A 16,126-nucleotide genomic window follows, 5' to 3' on the forward strand; every position below is an offset into this window, starting at 1 on the left:
TGACAGCCCAACACTGACTATTGCATGCAAAGAATGCCAAAAATACCATAACAAACTATAAGTAAGGAAGAAGGTTTTGATCACATTAATTTGAGCAATATGCTCTACTCTTGCTGGACAAAAATGTAGAAATGTGCATGCTGCTGAAAAATGATGTCTCTAAGACATGTTTTGGAATGATTTTTCATTTCAGAACACCAACATAAAAAATATTTAAGACCCTTACCTATTTCTATCATATGTATGAAATCCTGAACGTAATCAAGTTGACTTTGCTTAACAAGGACAGAATACTATTGGCCACAGTCATGGCTTTTGGTATAAGAATCTAAACAGAAAAGATGAGTGGCCTCCTTTTCTGTTCTAACAAAAGACATCTTTTCAACAGTAGTGTTGCAGAGCAGAAAACTGCAGCCAGCCTCAAACCTTACCAAACCTTACCAATGAAGTTTGGATGTGGCGCTATCTGCCCTGGAATAAGAATTGCTGCTAGAAACCTATTATGGTCCCCCTGCAAGTGCCATAAAGGGAGCAGGTTACCTGTGGGAGACAGTGGTGAATCACTCTGTGTGTGTTCTGTTAGTGATAAGAAGAGATTGAAAGATGATGTCAGGAGAATAGACACAAGAACCAGCCTGAAAATCTCATATACAACATTTAAGCACCACCAAATTCCTAGTTAAACAGAATTCCTAATTAAGCAGTGTAAACTGAAATCCCATTTGGCACAGTTCGCCCTGTAATGGGGCCTAGCAGTAACACCACTTGTATTTTTAACATCAGAATTTTCTGGAATTTTGTTGAAACTAGAAACCTTAGAAAGCCTACAATAGGAAAAGGCTTCAGAAACTGTTATAATTTTACATGCTTTAGAAAGGTGAGTATTATCCCAGTTTTATAGATGAGAAAACTAAAGTATAGAGAGGCAACTTGCCCAACATCCCATGTTGCATCACTAACAAAACAGGAAATAGAACCTGGGTTACATGTTGTAACCACTAGATCACATTTCCTCTCTGGCCCCAGGATAATGTGCTTGTTCATAGAATAGAATAATACAGCAAGAGCATCTTCAAGAAAATTTCCATTTTAAAATTCCTAGCTTTTGTCTGAGTTTTCTAGAGAAGTATTTAACCATGTGAATCTGCAGTTCTAGATAAATAATTAAAGACTGTGTTTTGAGCCTTATTTTAGACAAATATATCTTATGCACCACCCCCTTGTCTAATTTTACTCAATTACATTGGCTTAGTTTAGATTCAGTACTATGGAATGATGTGGTAGTACAATACAATGTTACATATAAATTATCAGGGTCATATACTGTAATTCAAAGATTTTAATGTGTTGGGAATTACATGGTTGAATTTCTAAGATTTCATTGATAAGTATATTCTCAGTATATCTTTCCCTGTTCCTTCTCCCTCCCATTCCTTTCACCACTTACACATAGTTCAGAAAAGAGATCGAATTCTGCTGTCCGGTACGCTGGTGTAAATCCACTGACTTCAGTGAATAACCATCTCTTTGTTACTGGGCATAATCATATGGCTATACTTACTGCTTTTATAGTGTTTTATCAACATTAACTAAATAAGTGAACAATCAGGACTTCACAGTCATTGAACAGAGATGATGGTTTGCACACTATTATGGCAAGATGACAATTTGATTTGTTAATGTGAAACCAAACCTCTAATCTCTGATTTAGGAAACTAAGAACTACAGATAAAATATATTCAAATTACTGTATTCTGTATACATGTAAATTTATAAGCCTGTCTAAGGACCCAGTCCTGAGAGGTGCATAGTCCTCTCAACTCCCATGAAAATCCCAATGATGTCACTGGGAACTGAAAATGCTTCCATCTTTCAGAGGTATTCATTCCCTATATCTGCACATACCAGATCCCTAAAGACTAGATACTACTCAGGGAAGAAGTACTCTGAAAAAAGTCCTTCCAAAACAATCCATTAGCTGCTTTGCTGTCTCTGAACACATCAGACTGTATTCATAAGCCCTGACACTTAGGCTACATCTACACTGCAGGAGGTCATATTAGATGATCATGCTGGTCCCTTCTGGCCTTAAAGTCTGAATCATCTGAATTTTAAAGAGTGTGGCTTTAACCAAAAATATTGGATCTATGACAGTCCTCTTTTCCCTTTAGAATTTGTTGCTCACTAGGTGGAAACTACATGGTGATTTAAATTTAAAGCCTGATTGATAAGATTGTATTTAATGGCCTTGCTTATTTTAAAAACATTAGCGTGACATGGAGTCAGTGGCAATGATTGGTCTTTTTTTCCCTTAAAAGCCACTAATTATTTAAAATTACTCTGAATTCCCATCACCCTTTTCTGCTTCTCCTCCTCTAGCCCCATCTCATGCAGAAACAATGATTTTTTTCCCCCATTTCTTCAAGGTCATCAGTATAAAGCACCCTCTCTGTTTCCACTTCATTTCCCTGGAAGCATTGCCACTCATCGCTACACCAAGCCTGACGCTTAGGCTGTCTACACTGCACACCAGAGACAGTGGAGCCACAGCGTTGCGGATATGGATCGACACACCTCACTGAAAAACAAGCTGTGTCCACACAGTGGTACAGACTTACACATGACAGTGAAAGTTTCAGGCAGGTGGGAGGCAGTTGGGAAAGGCTTCAGCAGCTCCCCACTGATACAGCCTTTCACTGCAGTGAGGTAAGGCTTTGGTGGGGTGGGAGGCAGTGGTGGAAAGCTCCAGCAGTGGGGAAGCAGCAGGACACTATGCTGCTAAAAATAGTAATATACATGGGGAGACATGGCTTGGGCAAATAGGGAGCTGAGTATGGTACATTCCCACAGGCTTCAGGCATGTTTTTACTCACCTAAGCAATGCTTCACAATCTGTGCGGCTATTTGTACCTGTGCTAGGGGGTATGTACTCTACACACTACCAAAAGAAGTGTGCAATGTTGCCATTTCTTTATCTACTCTGATAATAGGTATCTTAGAATCACTATAGACTAGATGGCATTGCATGTACTCATTGTCACCCAGCAAGATCCAGCCCCTCCAACACTGAATCAATCTTCCTTTCTTACCTAAGCCCATCTCCAATTTCCAAACAGGCTACATCTGTCCTCTTGCCTCCCCAGCCTGAGAGCCAACAGCCCCACGCTGCACTGACTGCATCCAGCCTGAGCATTACACCCACCCTTCCTTGCATTCATTTTATCCATCAGCCTCATAGCTTTGGATCCACCTCTTGTGTCTCCCCGCCATCACCCAGAGCCATCCAGTCACCCCCCTCTGCTGCAGTGCTGCATCCATTCTCCCCTAGTACCATGCTCACCTGCCCTGATTCTCCCCCATCCCCATGCACTGTGCTGTCCTTTCCTTCCACTGCTCCCTTCCCCTGACACAGCAAGCAGAGCTTGCTTGGGGGGACATGCATCAGATGCCACCATGCAGGGTGTGGGAAGCAGACTGTTCAGCAGCTCTGTGGTTGGGTGGCCTCCTCCATTAGCTGGTTGGTGTGGGGGAGTGTAGAAAATCTCCCTCCTGTGCCCCCAAGGACGCTAGTGGTACAGTCCATGTTGTGCTGAGGGGTTCTCCCGCCTGTCTGGGAAGGCGCCAGCGCTGCTCCTCAGCCTGGCGCGAGGGGCAGGAGGCTGAGGGGGGTGCGGAGGGAGTCAGGTGAGCTGGGTCCTATCCCCTTTCCCCAGGGGCCTGGCGCAGACTCGGGGCACTCTCCCTCTGTGCCCCACAGACACATGCTGCGGCCCCAAGGGTGCCTCTGGAGCCTGCCCGGTGTAGGAGCCGTGGGGTGTACCTGACCCCACAGAGGTCAAGGGGAGCTTGCAGTGGGAGGCGCTGGGCCGCCCACCAACACTCGGTGCCAGCCTTCTGGAGGTTTGGCTTTGGGGAGGTTTATAGATTGTGCCTTTGCTGGGCGGGGGTAGTTTTCCACCCTGAGTGATGTCACTCCTACGGCGGCTGGAGTAACGAGCCCCTGCGTGCATCCACCCGAATCCCAGAGGCCAGGCCATATTGTGGGCTTGGCCTAGGGGGCAGAGCACCAGTCTGGATCTCAGAAGAGCTGGGTTCCATTCCTGGCACAGCCACCAGCCTGCTGGGTGATTTGGGCAGGTCACATCACCTCCCTGTGCCTCAGCATGCTCATCAGTAAAATGGGGTGATGATACTAGCCTCCTTCAGAAAGGGCTTTGAGATCTACTGATGAAAAGCACTGTATAAGAGTGGGGGATTATTATTACTAATGCTTAGGGCAGGTACTACAGCCACTCCTAGTACCGAGGGCTCAGGTGGAAACATTATTCAACACAGAGCATTGCATCCTGGGGCCTCTGTTCTTCACTGTGGGCACTCTGTACAAAGGGCCTTGGTGAGCACTATAGGTCATGCATGATTCAACATTGCATCCTAGAATACCTAACCTCCACGGCCCCTCTACTTAAATCTTCACATTTGAGTGGACACTAATCTGTGAAGTCCTGCATAGTGGCTCAATGTCATTGTGTGGTCCATAATTCCAAACAGAAGACACGGGGGATAAGGGCCACATTGCAGAATCCATACTTCAGCTGTCCCTGCCATGATAATTTTTTTAGAGCTCTAAAAATACACACAAAAGGGGAGAAAATACTGGCGCTTACTGAGTGAATTTTAAAACATTCACAAAATCAACAGGTTTCAGAGTAGCAGCCGTGTTAGTCTGTATCCGCAAAAAGAAAAGGAGTACTTGTGGCACCTTAGAGACTAACAAATTTATTTGAGCATAAGCTGTCATGAGCTACAGCTCACTTCATTGTATGCATCCGATGAAGTGAGCTGTAGCTCACGAAAGCTTATGCTCAAATAAATTTGTTAGTCTCTAAGGTGCCACAAGTACTCCTTTTCTTTTTACAAAATTAAGTTATTTTAACTCAACACAAATATATTTTTAAAGCACAGTACAATTAATTATATAAATTGCCTTCATTTTTCTTTATGCCTTTTTTAACCATTATTTAAATTTTCTATATCTTTTCACAGCAGCAAAAACAACAAACATATTGGAAGATGACTATGCGTATTAAGGCCTCTATCCTGCAGACTTACACATGCTTAACTTTATGCAGTTAGCCATCCTGCTGAAGTTAATAGGACTCCTAACGGTGTAAAATTAAGCACCATTTTTTGTAGCCTCAGGACCTTATTAACAGAAAGGAAAGTAAGGATTGCTACTTCTGTTTGTAAAGATAAAGAGCAGTCAAAATAAAGCTACATTTCCCTATTGATAGCCTCCCAGAGGCTTTGGGGTAGGTAGGTTAAAATGCTACCACTTGTTCCATGTGACATACAGTGTGACCATAACTACACCCTCTAAGTCTGGGGCAGCTCAAGCCTTCCACTGTGGCCAACATATTCTACTGTCCCTTTTGGGTTGGCTAGAGACCATAAGGCCTGCAGTTGAGCTAGGTACTCATGAGTCCTTTCCCACACTTGCACACCCACAGGTTACCTGGGCAGAATGCGACACTTGATTAAAAACTGACTTTTAATTTTCACAAACATATCTTTCCTCTTCTGGTATTCTCAGGATATCCTTTGAAGACCAAGCAATTAAAGTGAGATACATATAACTGTACATATAAAATGATGGGATCTAAATTAGCTGTTACCGCACAAGAAAGAGATCTTGGAGTCATTGTGGATAGTTCTCTGAAAACATCCACTCAGTGTGCAGCGGCAGTCAAAAAAGCGAATGGAATGTTGGGAATCATTAAGAAAGGGATAGATAATAAGACATAAAAATATCATATTGCCTCTATATAAATCCATAGTACGCCCACATCTTGAATACTGCGTTCAGATGTAGTTGCCCCATCTCAAAAAAGATATATTGGAATTGGAAAAGATTCAGAAAAGGGCACCAAAACTGATTAGGGGTGTGGAACAGCTGCCATATGAGGAGAAATTAATTAGACTGGGACTTATCAGCTTGGAAAAGAGATAACTAAGGGGGGGATATGATAGAGGTCTGTAAAATCATGACTGGTGTGGAGAAAGTAAATAAGTAAGTGTTATTTACTCCTTCTCATAACACAACAACTAGGGGTCACCAAATGAAACTAATAGGCAGCAGATTTGAAACAAACAAAAGGAAGTATTTTTTCACACAACGCACAGTCAGCCTGTGGAACTTCTTGCCATAAGATGTTGTGAAGGCCAAGACTATAACGGGATTCAAAAAAGAACTAGATAAGTTCATGGAGGATTAGTTCACCAACAGCTATTAGACAAGATGGACAGGGATGGTGTCCCTACCCTCTGTTTGCCAGAAGCTGGGAATTGGTGAAGGATGGATCATAGAATTATAGAATCATAGAATATCAGGGTTGGAAGGGACCCCAGAAGGTCATCTAGTCCAACCCCCTGCTCGAAGCAGGACCAATTCCCAGTTAAATCATCCCAGCCAGAGCTTTGTCAAGCCTGACCTTAAAAACCTCTAAGGAAGGAGATTCTACCACCTCCCTAGGTAACGCATTCCAGTGTTTCACCACCCTCTTAGTGAAAAAGTTTTTCCTAATATCCAATCTAAACCTCCCCCACTGCAACTTGAGACCATTACTCCTCGTTCTGTCATCTGCTACCATTGAGAACAGTCTAGAGCCATCCTCTTTGGAACCCCCTTTCAGGTAGTTGAAAGCAGCTATCAAATCCCCCCTCATTCTTCTCTTCTGCAGGCTAAACAATCCCAGCTCCCTCAGCCTCTCCTCATAAGTCATGTGTTCCAGTCCCCTAATCATTTTTGTTGCCCTTCGCTGGACTCTCTCCAATTTATCCACATCCTTCTTGAAGTGTGGGGCCCAAAACTGGACACAGTACTCCAGATGAGGCCTCACCAATGTCGAATAGAGGGGAACGATCACGTCCCTCGATCTGCTCGCTATGCCCCTACTTATACATCCCAAAATGCCATTGGCCTTCTTGGCAACAAGGGCATCACTTGACGATTACCTGTTCTGTTCATTCTCTCTGGGTCACCTGCCATTGGCCACTGTTGGGAGACAGGATATTGGGCTAGATGGACCTTTGCTCTGATCCAGTATGGCCCTTCTTATGTTCTTATGAGATTAGCTTTGGTGCAAATGTTAACTGCCTCACTTATCAAAGTGTGAAACAATGGAAAGAACAGATAAGGCTGTTACAGAAACTCATCATTGAATAATTAATATTCCACTGATATACACTTAATTTTTACAGAAACTTTTGATGTTAAGCTGGCAGTCATGAATTAAATGATCAGTTACTTGTTGTAGAGAAAGTATCAAATCAAATTTCAAAAGCAGATTATCAGTTACTATGCTGAAAAATTTTTTAAAAAATCATGTTTTTCTTCTTTCATCTCACCCACAACATGCTTTTTCTGTTGTAATGGGATGAGAATGTGAATTATTTTCCAGGCTAGATTAAAAGAGGCTATTTAATTTAATTGTGTGTATGGTCAGAAAAGTGTCTATGTTAGAAAGGTACCATATACTTCTTAATATTGAAATAAATAAGGATATAACACAATTCAAAATGTGGATAAAAAACTTAATGCAATATCGTTAGAGGAAGAGATATATGAAAAATGAACTAATAAGCAAAAATACTAAAAACATAACCTTTCTTTTTAGATTATTTGAACAGGGACAGTTTAACAGCAATAATATAACATCTTCTGTTAAACATTTCTTTAAATTTTTCATTATTTCAGTTTAGCAGGAGTTTTATTCTGTATGGTACTGTTAACCTGATGCTACAAAGTGCTGTGGTTCTAGTATCTTCCAATGGGAACGGAGGACCTGCAACACTTCTCAAGAGGCACTTCTCTGTATCTTGCAAGATCAGGCAAATCCTCTCACTCCCACCCAGAAATTGTGATGTAAATATTAGACCAAAGACATAACAGGACTACAGAAAAGGAAGATATTTATGCTTATGAGAAAGAGGAATGGTTATAAGCAAATGGAAACAGTATAGATATTTTTAAGGACTGTATAATACAGGGCTTTACATTCATACTACATAGTTTCCTCAGCAGGTATATTTTATAGAGAGAGAATTATTTTGCAAAACTATGTACCTAGAAAAGCATATACGATGTGCAGTTGGATAATTACTGATAAATTATACAGCATCAGGCAGATTTTTCTTTATTTTATTTTTTCAAACCCCATTATAATAGTAATAATTATAATCAAACTACAGGAACAACTGAGTAGGTGGCAGTAGCACTTAAAAGGGTCTGGGGGTTATAGTGGATCACAAATTGAATGGTTTCAGAGTAGCAGCCGTGTTAGGCTGTATTCGCAAAAAGAAAAGGAGTACTTGTGGCACCTTAGAGACTAACCAATTTATTAGAGCATAAGCTTTCGTGAGCTACATGTGTTTGTAGATGTGACAAAGGTTAATATGATTCTGGGGTGTATTCATAGGAGTGTCATATGTAAGGCACAGGAGGTAATTGTCCCACTCTACTGGACACTGGTGAGGCCTCATGTACTGTGTCCAGTTCTGGGTGACACACTTCAGGAAAACGTGGACAAACTGGAGAGTCCAGAGGAGAGGGGGAATATGATAAATGGTTAAGAAAACTTGACCTATGAGGAACGGTTAAAAAAACTGGGCATGTTTAGAATTGAGAAAAGAAGACTGAAGGGGAAACCTGGTAACAGTCTTCAAATATGTTAAGGGCTGTTATAAAGAAAAACTATTCTCCATGCCCATTGAAGGTAGAAGAAGAAATAATGGGTTTAATCTGCACCAAGGGAGATTTAGGTTAGGTATTAGGAAAATCTTTCTAAATATAAGGGTAGTTAAGTACTGGAATAGGTTTCCGAGGGAGGTTGTGGAATCCCCATCACTGCAGGTTTTTATGAACAGGCTAGACCAGTGGTTCCCAAACTGGGGTTCGCATACCCCTGGGGGTTTGCACAACGTTACAGGGGGTTTGCCAGAAAAATTTCTCTAATGGTGGCCAGAGGACCCCAGGAATGGGAGGCAGCAGGTGGGACCTGGTTGCAGGGCAGACAGCCCGAGACCCACGGAGTGCTGAGCAGGTAGCCGAGCCCCGGTCAGTGGAGGGACTGGCAGCCCAAGCCTGTGGAAGAGCAGCTGAGCCCTGGTCGGCAGGAGCCTGAGCTCCAGTGGTCAATGTGGGGCTGGCAGCCTGAGCCCCATGGAAAGCGGGGCCGGGAAGTTGGAGCTAGCAGCCCGAGCCCTGCCCCAGTCAGTGGGGGCGCCGGCAACCTAAGCTCCCGTGGTCAGCATGGAGTCAGCAGCCCAAGTCCCATGGAGCGCGGGGCTGGGCAGTTGGGACCGGTAGCCCAAGCTCATTGGAGCACTGAGTGGGCAGCCTGAGCCCTGGTCAATGGGGTTGGGCAGCCTGAGCCCTGTGGAGTGTGGATCCAGCAGCCCAGACCCCCGCACAGGGCCAGCAGCCTGAGCCCCATGGTGGGCAGGGCAGCAGCTGGGACCCCAGGCGCACAGATGGGTAGCTTGGACCCTTGGCCAACAGGGGAAGTTGGGTGGCATAAAGGGCAGAGTGAGCAGGGGTGTCATAAATATAAAGGGAAGGGTAAACCCCTTTGAAATCCCTCCTGGCCAGGGGAAAGCTCCTCTCACCTGTAAAGGGTTAAGAAGCTAAAGGTAACCTCGCTGGCACCTGACCAAAATGACCAATGAGGAGACAAGATACTTTCAAAAGCTGGGAGGAGGGAGAGGAACAAAGGGTCTGTCTGTAGTCGTCTTGGCCGGGGACAGAACAGGAATGGAGTCTTAGAACTTTTAGTAAGTAATCTAGCTAGGTATGTGTTAGATTATGATTTCTTTAAATGGCTGAGAAAAGGATTGTGCTGAATAGAATAACTATTTCTGTCTGTGTATCTTTTTTGTAACTTAAGGTTTTGCCTAGAGGGGTTCTCTATGTTTTTGAATCTAATTACCCTGTAAGATATATACCATCCTGATTTTACAGGGGGAATTTCTTTATTTCTATTTACTTCTATTTTTTATTAAAAGTCTTCTTGTAAAACACTGAATGCTTTTTCATTGTTCTCAGATCCAAGGGTTTGGGTTTGTGGTCACCTATGCAAATTGGTGAGGCTTTTTATCCAACATTTCCCAGGAAAGGGGGGGTGCAAGTGTTGGGAGGATTGTTCATTGTTCTTAAGATCCAAGGGTCTGGGTCTGTAGTCACCTAGGCAAATTGGTGAGGCTTTTTACCAAACCTTGTCCAGGAAGTGGGGTGCAAGGTTTTGGGAAGTATTTTGGGGGGAAGGACGCGTCCAAACAGCTCTTCCCCAGTAACCAGTATTAGTTTGGTGGTGGTAGCGGCCATTCCAAGGATAACGGGGGTAATATTTGTTACCTTGGGGAAGTTTTGACCTAAGCTGGTAAAGATAAGCTTAGGAGGTTTTTCATGCAGGTCCCCACATCTGTACCCTAGAGTTCAGAGTGGGGGAGGAACCTTGACATGGTGGCACAGTGGTGGGATTAACCTGAAATCATTTTGAGATCCAGTTGAGATTTTTTGAACTAGAAATACAGATTTTAAAAAGGAATTTTTAGGAAGTCCAGAAGGCAGCTTTGAAACTGAAAGCAGCTTGGTTTCTCTCTGCTTTGTGGCCAAGCAGAGACAAAAGGGGATTATCTTGTGAATTGCAGGTTTTCTTTGCCTGGAGGCAGGGTACTTAACTCCTGCAGGGAAATTCACAGTCTTCCAACCCAGAGGTTTTTTTTTTTTTTTTCTTTTCTTCCTAAAAGTAAATAGGGGGTGTGTGCTCTACCCATTTGCCTGGAGACAAAAGTGGCAGGGTTTTTTTTAGGATTTTGATTTTTTTTTTGTTTTACAAGGAGCACAGGTTTGAAAAGAAATTTTTTTCTTCTTTGGGCTGGGTAAGCAGGTTTCCAAGTAGTTGGAGGGTTTTTGCTTTAATTTGGGCCCAGAGCAGAGACAAGGGAATTGTCTTTTTCTGTAGGCTGACAATCACTATCAGAGAATAGGTATTCTATTCCAGCACAGCAAAATTTTACAGCCAAGTTTTGTTTGTTTATTTCTAAACCTCGGGTGTAAAGTTAGTTAAAAACAGAGAGGTTAGAATGGCCAAATCCTCAGCTCGATTACAGCTGGAATTAGCCAAATTTCAGGCTGAGGAAAAACAAAGGGAACATGAAAGACAGATAGAACTCATGCAGCTGAAGAAGGAACAAGAAAGGGAGGCAGAACAACACCAAGAGGCTGCCCACAAGAGGGAAATGGAGGCAAGGAAGCATGTGGAGGAGGAGAGGGAAAAAGAGAGGAAGCATGTGGAGGAGATGGAGAGGATAAAGGCCCAGCAGAATATACCAACAAACCCTAGCAATCCTTCTCCAGGTACCACTTCCCATCCCAGAAAGTTCCCCACCTACAAGGCAGGTGATGATACTGAGGCCTTCTTAGAAAACTTCGAAAGGGCCTGCCTTGGGTACAACATCTCTACTGACCAATACATGGTAGAGCTGAGGCCGCAGCTCAGTGGACCCTTAGCTGAGGTGGCAGCTGAAATGCCTAAAGAACACATGAACAAGTATGAACTGTTTAAATCCAAGGCGAGAGTCAGAATGGGGATAACACCCGAGCAGTCTCGTCGGAGGTTCAGAGCCCTAAGGTGGAAACCAGACATGTCATTTACCCGACATGCCTACCACATTGTAAAACATTGGGATGCCTGGATATCAGGAGCAAGTGTTGAATCTCCAGTAAATTTGCCCTTCCTAATGCAAATGGAACAATTCTTAGAGGGTGTTCCTGAGGAAATAGAAAGATACATCCTAGATGGGAAACCCAAAACTGTAATTGAGGCAGGAGAGATTGGAGCCAGATGGGTGGAGGTGGCAGAGAAGAAGAAAACTGGTCGCAGTTGGAGCGGAGACCAGAAGGGACCACCCCAGACCACACCCTATTACCGGGGGCCGCCCAAAGCCCCACCTACCTCCCAAAGAACCCTCCAGACCCCTTATCGTCCCACCACCCCGTTCTCCAGCAACCCTCCTCGCCCCAGTGACCCGTCAGCTGGACGATGTTTTAAGTGTAACGAGCTGGGGCATGTAAAGGCCAACTGCCCCAAGAACCCCAACAGATTACAGTTCATTGCACCGGAATCACACCAGAGGTCCACAGGCCCAGATACCTCCCAGATACCCTTGGAGCGGAGGGAAACTGTGAGTGTGGGTGGGAAGAAGGTCACCGCGTGGAGGGACACCGGAGCACAAGTGTCAGCTATCCATGCTTCCTTAGTGGACCCCAATTTAATCAACCCAGAGATCCAAGTGACGATTCAACCCTTCAAGTCCAACTCTTTCAATTTGCCTACAGCCAAGTTGCCTGTCCAGTACAAGGGCTGGTCAGGAATGTGGACTTTTGCAGTCTATGATGATTATCCCATCCCCATGCTGTTGGGGGAAGACTTGGCCAATCATGTGAAGCAGGCCAAGAGGGTGGGAATGGTCACCCGCAACCAGGCTAAACAAGCCGTGAGGCCTAGCTCTGTTCCGGAAACTTCTATCAGGACCCAGTCAGAGGTGATGGACCTGGACCCCAGGCCAATGTCTGCAACAGCAGTAGTGGATCCAGTCCCAGAGACCCAGACGGAACCAGTCCCAGAACCGGAACCAGCCGAACAACCAACACCAGACCCCGTGTCAGCACTGAATCCAGTACTTGCAACCTCAACACCAGAGGGCCCCACCGAACCTGAACTGGCAGCAGCCGATAACCCTACACAAGAGGCTCAGCCGGAGCCTGAATCCCAACATAGTACACCAGCGGAGAGCGGTTCACAGTCAACAGAAACAGCTCCACCCCCTATATCGCTTCCAGAGGGACCAAGCCTAGGTCCACAATCCCATGAGGAACTGATGTCTCCAGCATCAAGGGAACAGTTCCAGACCGAACAGGAAGCAGATGACAGCCTCCAGAGAGCTTGGACGGCGGCACGGAGCAACCCACCGCCTCTCAGCTCTTCTAATCGATCCAGGTTTGTTGTAGAAAGAGGACTTTTATACAAGGAAACTCTTTCTGGGGGACACCAGGAAGACTGGCATCCTCAGAGACAGTTGGTAGTTCCAACTAAATACCGGGCCAAGCTCTTGAGCTTAGCCCATGATCACCCTAGTGGCCATGCTGGGGTGAACAGGACCAAAGACCGTTTGGGGGGGTCATTCCACTGGGAGGGAATGGGCAAGGATGTTTCTACCTATGTCCAGTCTTGTGAGGTGTGCCAAAGAGTGGGAAAACCCCAAGACCAGGTCAAAGCTCCTCTCCAGCCACTCCCCATCATTGAAGTTCCATTTCAGCGAGTAGCTGTGGATATTCTGGGTCCTTTTCCGAAAAAGACACCCAGAGGAAAGCAGTACATACTGACTTTCATGGATTTTGCCACCCGATGGCCGGAAGCAGTAGCTCTAAGCAACACCAGGGCTAAAAGTGTGTGCCAGGCACTAGCAGACATTTTTGCCAGGGTAGGTTGGCCCTCCGACATCCTCACAGATGCAGGGACTAATTTCCTGGCAGGAACTATGAAAAACCTTTGGGAAGCTCATGGGGTAAATCACTTGGTTGCCACTCCTTACCATCATCAAACAAATGGCATGGTGGAGAAGTTTAATGGAACTTTGGGGGCCATGATACGTAAATTCGTAAATGAGCACTCCAATGATTGGGACCTAGTATTGCAGCAGTTGCTCTTTGCCTACAGAGCTGTACCACATCCCAGTTTAGGGTTTTCCCCATTTGAACTTGTATATGGCCGTGAGGTTAAGGGGCCATTGCAGTTGGTGAAGCAGCAATGGGAGGGATTTACACCTTCTCCAGGAACTAACATTCTGGACTTTGTAACCAACCTACAAAACACCCTCCGAACCTCTTTAGCCCTTGCTAGAGAAAACTTACAGGATGCTCAAAAAGAGCAAAAAGCCTGGTATGATAAACATGCCAGAGAGCGTTCCTTCAAAGTAGGAGACCAGGTCATGGTCTTAAAGGCACTCCAGGCCCATAAAATGGAAGCATCGTGGGAAGGGCCATTCGTGGTCCAGGAGCGCCTGGGAGCTGTTAATTATCTCATAGCATTCCCCACCTCCAACCGAAAGCCTAAGGTGTATCATATTAATTCTCTAAAGCCCTTTTATTCCAGAGAATTAAAGGTTTGTCAGTTTACAGCCCAGGGAGGAGACGACGCTGAGTGGCCTGAAGGTGTCTACTACGAAGGGAAATGTGCTGGTGGTGTGGAAGAGGTGAACCTCTCCATGACCCTTGGGCGTATGCAGCGACAGCAGATCCAGGAGCTGTGCACTAGCTACGCGCCAACGTTCTCAGCCACCCCAGGACTGACTGAACGGGCATACCACTCCATTGGCACAGGTAATGCTCACCCAATTAGGGTCCAACCTTACCGGGTGTCTCCTCAAGCTAAAACTGCTATAGAACGGGAGATCCAGGATATGTTACAGATGGGTGTAATCCGCCCCTCTGAAAGTGCATGGGCATCTCCAGTGGTTCTAGTTCCCAAACCAGATGGGGAAATACGTTTTTGCGTGGACTACCGTAAGCTAAATGCTGTAACTCGCCCAGACAACTATCCCATGCCACGCACAGATGAACTATTAGAGAAACTGGGAAGGGCCCAGTTCATCTCTACCTTGGACTTAACCAAGGGGTACTGGCAGGTACCGCTAGATGAATCTGCCAAGGAAAGGTCAGCCTTCATCACACATCTCGGGCTGTATGAATTTAATGTACTCCCTTTCGGGCTGCGAAATGCACCCGCCACTTTCCAAAGACTTGTAGATGGTCTCCTAGCGGGATTAGGAGAATATGCAGTCGCCTACCTTGACGATGTGGCCATATTTTCGGATTCCTGGGCAGACCACCTGGAACATCTACAAAAAGTCCTTGAGCGCATAAGGGAGGCAGGACTAACTGTTAAGGCTAAGAAGTGTCAAATAGGCCTAAACAGAGTGACTTACCTTGGACACCAGGTGGGTCAAGGAACTATCAGCCCCCTACAGGCCAAAGTGGATGCTATCCAAAAGTGGCCTGTCCCAAAGTCAAAGAAACAGGTTCAATCCTTCTTAGGCTTGGCCGGTTATTACAGACGATTTGTACCGCACTACAGCCAAATCGCTGCCCCACTGACAGACCTAACCAAAAAGAAACAGCCAAATGCTGTTCAGTGGACCAGAAAGTGTCAGAAGGCCTTTAACAAGCTTAAAGCGACACTCATGTCTGACCCTGTACTAAGGGCCCCAGACTTTGACAAACCGTTCCTAGTAACCACAGATGCATCCGAGCGTGGTGTGGGAGCAGTTTTAATGCAGAAAGGACCTGATCAAGAATTCCACCCTGTAGTGTTTCTCAGCAAAAAACTGTCTGAGAGGGAAAGCAACTGGTCAGTCACTGAAAAAGAATGTTATGCCATTGTCTACGCTCTGGAAAAGCTACGCCCATATGTTTGGGGACGGCGTTTCCACCTGCAAACCGACCATGCTGCACTAAAGTGGCTTCACACCGTCAAAGAAACTAACAAAAAACTTCTTCGGTGGAGTTTAGCTCTCCAAGATTTTGATTTCGACATCCAACACATCTCAGGAGCTTCTAACAAAGTGGCTGATGCACTCTCCCGTGAAAGTTTCCCAGAATCAACTGGTTAAAATCGTCCTTGAGATGTGGAAAATATTGATAGTCTTTATGTACTTGGTAGTATATTTAGAGATGCATGTGTCTTATTAACTCTGTTTTTCCTAGAGCTCCAGGAAGAAATCCCAGCCAGTGTTTCACCCTAGCTGAGATTTGGGGGGCGTGTCATAAATATAAAGGGAAGGGTAAACCCCTTTGAAATCCCTCCTGGCCAGGGGAAAGCTCCTCTCACCTGTAAAGGGTTAAGAAGCTAAAGGTAACCTCGCTGGCACCTGACCAAAATGACCAATGAGGAGACAAGATACTTTCAAAAGCTGGGAGGAGGGAGAGGAACAAAGGGTCTGTCTGTAGTCGTCTTGGCCGGGGACAGAACAGGAATGGAGTCTTAGAACTTTTAGTAAGTAATCTAGCTAG

The sequence above is a fragment of the Lepidochelys kempii genome, chromosome 5 (genome assembly GCF_965140285.1).
Source record: "Lepidochelys kempii isolate rLepKem1 chromosome 5, rLepKem1.hap1, whole genome shotgun sequence".
Classification (NCBI taxonomy): Eukaryota; Metazoa; Chordata; order Testudines; family Cheloniidae; genus Lepidochelys; species Lepidochelys kempii.